The 10,343-nt window shown below is 38.3% G+C and overlaps 1 long non-coding RNA gene across 1 annotated transcript; it reads right to left on the reverse strand.

The window, feature by feature from the left end:
* Positions 1 to 4,383: 4,383 nt before the first annotated feature.
* Positions 4,384 to 8,344, reverse strand: LOC121064694. Its single transcript, XR_005816633.1, has 3 exons — positions 8,239 to 8,344; positions 5,527 to 5,584; positions 4,384 to 4,593 (listed from the first exon to the last, which is right to left on the reverse strand). It is a non-coding gene; the product is annotated as an uncharacterized LOC121064694 (long non-coding RNA).
* Positions 8,345 to 10,343: the final 1,999 nt, after the last annotated feature.

The following is a 10,343-nucleotide window of genomic DNA, read 5'->3' on the forward strand; positions in this document are numbered from 1 at the left end:
CTACCACATATGCAGGGCAGGGTAAGTAAGACTCGTCAAAATGAAAATCGAGTACCTTGGCTTTTTCATTTCCTGGTTCTTTTTCCAGATTTCTATTTGTAGACTTGAAGTTTCATTGGTATACATCTTAGTTTTAACATCTGTGCATAATAAAAATAGATAAAACATACACATACATATACGTATATTTCATATTTTTATAGCTCTACAGTAATGCATACATGAAGCACTAATAATGCTGTTTCTTTTACAGAAATAGCTGTAAGTTCCAAGAGTCTGGTCATATCTCAAGGATGACATATTTCAGTCTCTTAGGTGAAAGGAGGCAAGGAGATAGCCAGCTGGCTCATGTGAAATTAAATCTTCCATGCCAGCTGGACAGGACAAAGTATTGCTGTTAGTTTTGGAGGCTGCTGCCTGCCTACTAACTACAGGAAGACCAGAAGAGTTAAGAACCAAAATCTATGTGCAAACAATTTTCCATTCCATATGGAGTTGTCATTATCCCTCTGTGTATAATTAGGTTTGCCAGATTTACAGTGCAGTATACAGCAATACACTGAATCGGACTGCTCAGCTGCTTGCCACTCACACAGCATTTCGAAGTCAGGCCTCGTTACCCTCCTGGCAGTGAGCAATGAGGAGAAGGCAGCCCATGAGAGCTCTTGGTCCTACAGGCAAGCTGACAAAACTCTTGGAAGAAATAAGAAAGAAAATGAGAAACTCAACAAACATGAAATATGGACGTGCTTCTAGCCCTTCTGCTCCTAAAACCCAAATAACTGGTTATGGTCTTTCAGTACAGGTACGGCCAATGTATCTGCCACAAGATATGACTTACTGCAAAAAGCCTTAGTAAATCCACTGTGACTCATCTGCTGAATTTGAAGGAACATACAGAATATGTTATTTTCTTTTAATTTTTTTTTCTTTCACTGACTTCACATAATCATTACCACATTTTTTGCAACATCGCCAGAACACCTTAACATGCCACTTGCTTTGAAACTCTGGAGGTAAAGGTCATGGCTGAACTCAAATTGTAAGGTGTCACTGACTTAAACTGATGATGTGTGTAAAAGTTTTATAGACAAAGAAAGGAAAGGGCAGAGTCTGACCCACACTTATCCTAGCAGGTCTGTGGCAAGGATGAGAAACAGAGCACTCGTGCCTTGACCTCAATCTTGTGTGTAAGCCAAACGCAGCGTCTCTTGATTTAACCTGTAAATTTAGTGAAGATGCAGTTGGTACAGTTATATTCCTGATGGTAAACAAGACCAGTAATGCACTGGGTATGCAGAGCAGCTCTTGTTACAGTTATGGATGAAATACTATGTATAGTCCTAGGAAGAAGTCACCTTGCTTTACAACAGAACTCACTTCAATTCTGTATTTCCATTCCAGCTGTAAATAGACCCCATAGGGGAATGCCAAAAAGGCCACCAGAACATACTATATTCTCTACCTCCATCTGAGCCCAGAAACACCCAGATTTTAGCCATACTTCTCACTTACCCATGAAGACTGGAGGATCCATCTAAACGGTATTGAGACACTTGCTGTTGTGAAAGTAATAAATTGCTCTGATGACACAACAGGGAGATATCGAAAATACTAAGCAAAATAAATGCAATGAAACCAACAAATAATCCACAATATAAAAAGCATGGGCATTCCAGACACTGCAACCTACGTTCTTGAGCCTTGAGGGTCAGGACCATGTCCAAAGCACACTGTATCTCCTCCCATCTATACATTAAGGCTTGCTTCCCCTTAAACTGGAAAAGGAGAGATAATCTTAGATCTTATCCTATAGACAAAGTTTTGGCACATAACAAGAATTTCAACTAAAGACTCAGAGTTCACTAGCTGGAAATGTCTGATTATGCAGACTACAATGATCACAAACCATAAGTACAGACATGAAGACATATACAATGGTATGACACATCACAAATGGTATAAGAAGTCAGAGCACTGTACATTACCTCAGTAAGACCTCATCTAGAATTAAGCTTATGAATTCCAATTACCTGTTTTCATGATGAAATAAGACTACTGCAGGACAGAAGAGGACTAAAAAGATCAGAGGAATGAAGGAATCAGAGGAATCTTACATGAGAGGCCCCAAATCCATTTAAAAAAATAAATAAAAATAAAAGTGGCAGAGAAGTCTTTGGACTTCTGTGTATAAATACACCAAGGTACAAATATCAGAGGGAGAAAAGAGCTGTTGAACTTGAAGTGCAGAACAAACTGAAGAGCCAACAGATATAACCATGTTATAAATAAGTGCAGACTGGACCCTCCATAAGACAAACACATTTCTAGAATACACTGCTCATACAGGTAAGAGGACCAAACATCCTAACCAATTTTGACAGATCTGGCACATTTATCAATAAGGTAATGTGACAATATGCTTAGCACAGCAGCTTGAATTTGATGATCTATGAAGTCCTTTTCACTTCTGTCATCATATCTTTTGCTAAGTGATTACCCTAGTGATTGAATTAGGAAGATTAATATATCAATACAACAGCAAAGCCCATCATGGGCAGACGCTGAACAAGGCAGGTCTTGGCCAGGGCACTTATAGTGTTTGTTTTGGTTTGTTGGGGTAGGTGGTGGAGGTATTTATTGAAAGATCCAAATCCCCAGGCCTGATTCTGTAGTTTCTAATATAGTTTCCTTCCATAAGGTTGAAAGGAAGGTTGCACACAAGAAAGAAATAAAGAAAGCCAAAGTCTTTTGCAGCTGCTGTACTACACACAGTGCCAGAACCAATATGGAATGAGGAAGAGAGCATTCATCATTGCGGCCTGACGACAGCCACATACATCTGCTATATATCTCCCCCTCCCACTAGCTTCATCCCCCGTGGCCTCAACAGAGCCCTGCAGAGCAGCACTGATGTTTGGGTTTGAAACACCCTCATCACTGTGACCACCATCATGGAGACAAAGTGATTTTACCACGCAGAAATGTTGAGGTCACTTGCTTCTTACAACAGATGCATTTTCCTCAGGTCACAGACAGCCCCGTGCATCCAGCTGCCCCTCCAGACAGCTGAGCATACTTGGGATATCACGGGACCTTCAGAAATAACTACAAGAATCACACTGGTTGATCAGCTAACTAATCAGTCCCGTGTGAAAGCAAAAAAAGAGTTAAATGGCACCAAGGACTAAGCCCACATGATTGGATAGAAGTACCTCAACTTTCTTGCCTCTAGTGCAAACATTTTTATTATTATTACTATTTGTAATAGAGAATTGAATACCGAACCATCCACAATCTCTAGCTTATCAGGCAGCCAGATTCCTTCCTGGGGTGAAGTCTCATTTCTCTATTCTTTATATTCAAAGGGGTATTTTTATTGTGAACCAGCAAGGGGGAAGAGCACCATGCTGAATACAAAGTGGTCAAAATTAATTTAATGAGTAACTCCCTACACATACCCCAAATAAAACACAGATGGATTGTAAGTATCTTACCCTGGTCAACCAAGGAAGAGTGTGTCCAAAAGCACCATTTCTTTCAACTATATAAAGCTGATTTTTCAAAAGATAACTGTTTCTTCTCACAGACTTTACCAGACTGACAAACCATGCACTGCAGCCCTTGGTCTCAGACTCAACCTGTCTTATTTATCCCATGAAAAGTTGTGGGAATAACCAAATCTATCATTTAACTGTTTGATTTAATGCATAATACCAAACAGCTGTCTTTGAAGTGGTGCAACACAAGACACAAATGCAAATGGAAGACGAATAATTTGTCACTGCAGTAGAAACAATTTCATTCCAGATAACATGGGTGATATACACCTATTCCTCATATTTTAGTTCTCCTTGCTCTGCTTTATTTATGTTCCATAGAGCTGTAATTCACCAGTGAAGAATGAAACACTTTATTGAACTTCTATACAGTATTTACACTTGCTGCATCAGACGCCACTTTTTCATCATAATGGGACATATTGGGAATCCCAAAGCCACAAAGATTTATGGACTTCTAGACTGCACTGGCAAAAATACAGAGCCATGAGCAGGCTCTCACAATGAGCCCAATACCTAGTAAACTTTCATATTAATTAAAAATCTCTGGAGGGTTTATGGGTAACAATTTAAGTTAATGGGAACATCATTCTCTGTCATCCGTCATTCCTGTAGGGACAGTAATAATGTAGGAAGAAAAAAAAGAAAAAGAATGCCTGACAAGAAGTCTGAAATGTTGTAATCTTTTCAATTTATAGGTTTTTTCAGATGCTGTGTCTCCCAGAATTTATGATCAAGTTAGCTTGTAGCAATATTTTTTCCCCGTGGCAATGACTTTTCTAATAAAAAGAGCAATTTTAATTTTAAATAAATAAAGGGAAAACAAAATGCATTAAGGGAACTGATAATTAAGGATTTTGTTGACTCCAAAATACTGTTAGTGGTTCAGGTCAACCTTTAAGCCAGTCTTGCAGGTATTTCAGTATAAGCCTGTCCATCTGCATGGACAGATCCCCAACTGAGGACAGCAGGGCTATTTGAGAGGAGTCCAATTAAACCCAGGTCCACATCTCCTCTGGGAGCACAGCCTTAGCTGCAGGAGGAGAAAAAAAAAATCATGATTTTAGAGTGGAGCCAGAGCTGCTGTGTGCCTGGTTCTTACAGATAGGAGTAAACATGAAAAATGTCTCCAAATGTGGCTGGTAGATCACCCTGACTGCTCATGAAAAGTGATGTTTCACCAGTGCAAGGTGAAACAACCAGAGTTTAAAACAGAGTATGGAATCACTGTTTGGGAATCAACACCCAAACTGATGAGAGATTTATTGAATCATGCCTAGATTCTCAGGAGAAATCACCAGGGAATTCATTTGTATGCCTTGCTATCATTGTGGCTTAACCCAGTAGACAGCTAAGCACCACACAGCTGTTCACTCACTTCTCTCCACCCCCACAGTAGGATGGGGGAGAGCATCAATAAAAGTAAGTGTCCTTATCTCAACCAATGAGTTTTCACAATTTAATAAGAAAAGAAAAAACGCAAAGAAAAAAATAAAATAAGAACAAGTGTCACACAATGCAATTTCTCACCACTAGCCAACCGACGCTCAGCCAGCCCCAAGCAACAACAGCACCCCCAGCCAACTCCCCCCCAGTTTATTGCTGAGCATGACACCACATGGTGTGGGACATCCCTTTCGATCAGTCTGGGTCAGCTGTCCTGGCTGTGTCCCCTCCCAGCTCCTTGGGCACCCCCAGCCTGTGTTAATTCTGTGTTAAATAGAAAAAATGAATTTAAAATCTATTAGTTTTACTTGTACTAAGCTTCAAGCATTACAAAACACAAAAAGGTAAATATTACGTGGATGTATCTTAAAGTAACTACTTCTATGCAAAACTAACTGAAATTGCTTCATGAGTGAAAGCCTTAGCTGTTTGTGATTTTTTTCTGGCCAGGAACCACAGAGTGCCATTTTGATTCACTATCAAAACAGAACGGGAAAAACCAAAGCAGTTAGCAACTTACCCTGTTGTTAACACTTTCTCCAGAGTCAAGCTCCATATGATTTGGATTCTTTCCAGGGCTGTAAGGTTAAGATAGGCATCATATCAAGAGCATGCAAAATGAAATAGAAAATTTTGTATTACCTAGAGTCATCTCATTATATTAGAAGTAGCAATAAATTGTTGCTGGGATAGTCCAGTTGTCCTCACTGCTGTGGAAAGACTAACGGTATAACAAAAAGCTTAATTGCTTATTAAAGCATGAGCATATTTATTTCCTTTTACCATGAGAACATTGAGAGAGGCAAAAAGTAAGCTGTGATGTAACAGAGGTAGAGTGAACAATAAGAGATCAATTTAGAAGTTTAAATACTTCAAAATTACATGGATCATCCAGGGTAACATCACTGCAGATAAGCCAGTGATCCAACTTCAGTTATGCTAGCCTTGCTCATTCAGCTTATTCACAGAGAAATGCTTTCCTAATAATTAGTCTTAGGATATTTATTCAGTTTCCTATATGAGATGTGAGGAGCAGAAGATGGTGTTTCATACGGTTCAGCATCAAGAAATTTATCCAGAAAATTACCAGAGAGGGCCTAGAGAAACAAGACACAGCAGGGGAAAACTTAATGATTCTCTCTCTCAAAGAAAGATGATAGATTGGACTGTTATGAAGTCAGCTGTATAACTCAGGAAATTTCACAATCAAAATGAAGCAAAGTGATGAGTTTAGTATTAACTAACTATGATTTTTGTGGTATTGCTAAGAAAGAGGAAAAAAAAAGACAAATAGGGAACATCTTCAGCATTTACACCTTTTTTTCTTCCCGAGAAAACATTTAGTCATCGTTGGGACATCTGACAGTGAGGTTAACCTTAATGTCAAAATACTTAAGCATTCAAAATGAAAACAAAACATATTTTAGGGTAAATGATAGGTAAACAACACTTTAGAGATAAGCAAGGAAATCCCACTAATGCATGGAAGGCAGACATCTAAGCTGTTTACTATGGAAAATCTAGTATATTATAAAAAGCAAATATCTGTGGTTGTACTTGAGTCATATGGCATCTGATACACAAGAGTTTCTGATTTTTGGGGAGAGAAATTCATTAATATGCCTATTAAATTCCAGTTAAGTCTCAGTAATTGTCCAAAATCAGTTAGATCTACATAGAGCAATGCTTTAAGCACATTTACCTTATACCGAGCATTTTGCCACAGATTTAATTTAGAATCATTTTTCAATTTCAAATTAAAACACGATCTTAATTTTAATACACTTTCCTGGTGGAACATCATAATTTCAGTCTTGGTCATGCAGTCATGGCAAGGTCACCACAGCGCTGGAATGGTAGGGGGTTGTTGCCAGTCTTCATGCCATATTGTGGAATTTATTTTTTTTAGGCTTTCTTACCTTTCTGCTTGCTGCTTTCTTGTACAAGCAAACAGGAAATTCATCTTCAGCCCATGAATAAGTAGTCTGTTAGTTCTGAGACAGAGTAATTTGTCAATATTCTTGTGGCAGTAAATTCTCAGAGCATCTTTAGAGTTCTTCTTTCAATACTAAACAGGAGATAGCCCTGAAATATCCTTCAGATTTAACATGAATTGATACTGTTTCAAATAAAGGCTTATTCCTTCATCTCTTAAATCTCTCAAGCTCTTAAAACAGTCTTAAAACTTAATTACTTCTTAAAGGGTTTCTTGAATTTAAATAACCTTTCAAGATAGCATCATACCTTATGAATATTCTTCAGAGAGGCAGTACATTAAGTTTCTTACAGAAATTTGTGAAACATTGTCAGATCAATTCATTGCACAAAATATATGTTCAAATGACTTCTTATATTTGTAACTGGTTGTGGTATTATATAGCCCTGTCGTATTGTACCTAACTCATCTTCATACTCACACAATGCTCCCTTTTATGTGAAGGATTCTATTAATATAGGCTTGCAACACAGGTTCAAGACACAAAATTATTCCTGATATTCCTGCTCGATTGTTTGCTTACTTTAAACACATGCTTCAATCACATAAATATGGGTTTAAGTGCCTTTCCATATACAGACTATTTGCTAAAGCTTAGGTATAACTCGAGCAACACAGTAATTTCCAAGCAAAGTTTACTGTAGTTTCTTAGGGTACTGTAAGCCCTGACTGGCAGCACTTGGTATGGAATTTATCAGAGTCAATAGATGGCTTAGAAAACAGGGAGTCACTTCCCTCGTTGTTCACTTCGTTTTCCCAGTGTCTCACCTTTCATAGAACAAATGAGAAGCCTCTCCAACAGCAACATTAGAGGAAAAAAATGAGCAGCGAGGGGGGAAAAGCACTTCACTGTTGGCAGCTCTTTTCATGCCTCAGTTTCTCAGGATTTTCAAATGTCCATTCCAATTAGTAGACAATTATGGAAGAAACAAGAGCAAAGCAAGGCTGGAAATGTGACAGAAGTTTTGCTGGAATGTACAAGTACAGAAACATAACACAAAGCTAACAGGCTTGAGATATGGGGCTTTGCCATAGAGCCTCAAACAAATTCCCAGAGGAATCAGTGACTATCCCAAATGGTATCAATTCTCACTCCAAATGCAGCTCACCCTTCCTTTATCTTGTTTCCCATAAACAAAACAATCATATCAAAACAAATCACTCTGACCAAGTATCTAATTCCTCGTGTAGGAAAGGAACAAGTCAAGTATGATGGATGCTAGTCACCTCACGTACCTTGCACTTGCAAGTTACTCATATACTTCACAACGAAAGCAGAATGAGAATCTACATAAAACAGAATGGCATACAAGAGCAGGGCAGGAGGGAGACTGTGACAAGGATATCATTACTGGGAGAACAGGATACAAAAAAAGCTACCAAAGACATGCTGCTGCAGCTGAATTATGTAGAGCTCTGAAAAGGAATGAACTCCAATTTAACACACTGATTTATTCTCTGTTTCTGTTTCCTCACTTATGACGTAATCATTAATCAGCTACTTCTTTTCAGTGAGAAAAACTGCTTTTTGATTAAATTAATCATGAATACAGTCCAGAAATAGTTCCCTGCAAGTATTCTTTTGAGCAAACACTTCACTCCCACAGATTTTCACAAAAAGCTCTACAGTAGATAAAATAGGTGCAAACATGATCTAAGCAAAACTCTATTTAGCAATTGTCAAAACATTAGTGAGTAGATTTCCTCATTATTCACTTGGCTCTGCTGGTATCTTCACAGTCAGAGCACAGATGAGAACCCTGCTGCACAGTAACAAAAGGCTTCTAGCTGGGCTGGAAACCTCTCCCTTTACCTTGGCATTAGGTGCCTCTGCATGTGAGGGCCAGAATTGTTTCTGGCAATTCTCAAGAGGCAGAGAGGGAGATCGTAAGCCAAAATATGGCTTTTGAAGCAAGAACAGAGCTTCTGCAAAAGCCATTTGCTTGCCTACAATCATTCTTTCATCTCAGGCCATTTGTCTGATCGAAACTGCCTGACCTATCATTACTAAGTAACGTTACAAGGGCAGTTCTGTTCAGTGATACTTAAAGGTTTCAACTTATCTCTAGATTAAAATCACCATTCTGGAGGGATTCCTAGACAAAGCTGGGAGTCAGAGTCACGTGCTCAGAGCATATAAATGCATTACCCTTTGAGCTGAAATTGTAGCTCCTTAATTCAAGGGGGCTCTACCAGTGCACCAACATTAGTGCTCATTACTCTAATTGTATGTTCAGATAAAATGCCTGGTTTGCAAATACAATGCCAACATGCTATATGTTTAAAAAACAACAACTAAGTCTGCTGACTGAAAGATCTGAGGATTTGCTTGGGGGCTTGTGTATAACTGCCACTTTGAACAATTCTAAATTTAACCAATATGCTATAAAAGAAAAAAACACACAAAATGCACAGCACTTCATATACTTGTCACTAGCACTAATTTAAACCACACTATGGAATAAGCTATTTAAATGGGCTTGTTGACCTAGTTTTTGATCCCAGCTTTTTGGGAAGAAAAGAAGTTGAGAAGTAACTTTGAAGCTTATTTCCTATAAATCATATTTTTACATGGCTCTTTCCACACAGCATTTCAATTTATGATTTTTTTTTTCCACTGAATGCAGGTACAGATTCAGCTGCAGAATGTTAGGACATGGAAAAGTATTTTAATTCATTATTGCCTTTAAGTGATCCTCATTGTCTAACATTTTGAAAATAATTTTTCCTTTAATCAGTCTTTTTTCTGTCCTCAGTCACTTCCATTTGAAAGGAATAACACCATCTTAAATATAAAAAGGAGCTTGACACCATACATAACTACTTACAAGGGGGGATAAAGGGACTTTGTTTAATATAGTTCTTTGTCATAAAAATTCTTTCCTCAAGATCAGTCCAAACAATTATTCATTTCTCTAATGTTTGTCCCAAGCATGTATTTTTAGGTTCTCCACTGTTCTGTTACACCCTGTACGTGTAAAGTGCCATTCCAAAACATATGATTTTTCCTTGGGACAACAGTCGGTCTATATTTTTCTCACTAGCATCCAAGTTAGAGGTGAATTAAAATGGGTCAAAAAAAAGGCTACAATGCAGTTCTTGCCAGTACCAATGCACTTCCACAAAGAAGTTGATTAACCAAGACTAACAGAACAACTTGTGGGTGAAAGTAAATATTTCCCTTTTGTACAGGTTTGTGATGAGAAAATGAGTACAGAAGTGGGTCTCCGTGGCTCAGCATTTGTGCCAGACAACTAAATGCTACCAAAGGAGAAAACAGTAACTGGTTTCCGGTAGAAGAAAGCTGTAAAACTGGCATGTCTCCCTACTTTCAATGGATG

The sequence above is a fragment of the Cygnus olor genome, chromosome 2 (genome assembly GCF_009769625.2).
Source record: "Cygnus olor isolate bCygOlo1 chromosome 2, bCygOlo1.pri.v2, whole genome shotgun sequence".
NCBI classification, from domain to species: domain Eukaryota; kingdom Metazoa; phylum Chordata; class Aves; order Anseriformes; family Anatidae; genus Cygnus; species Cygnus olor.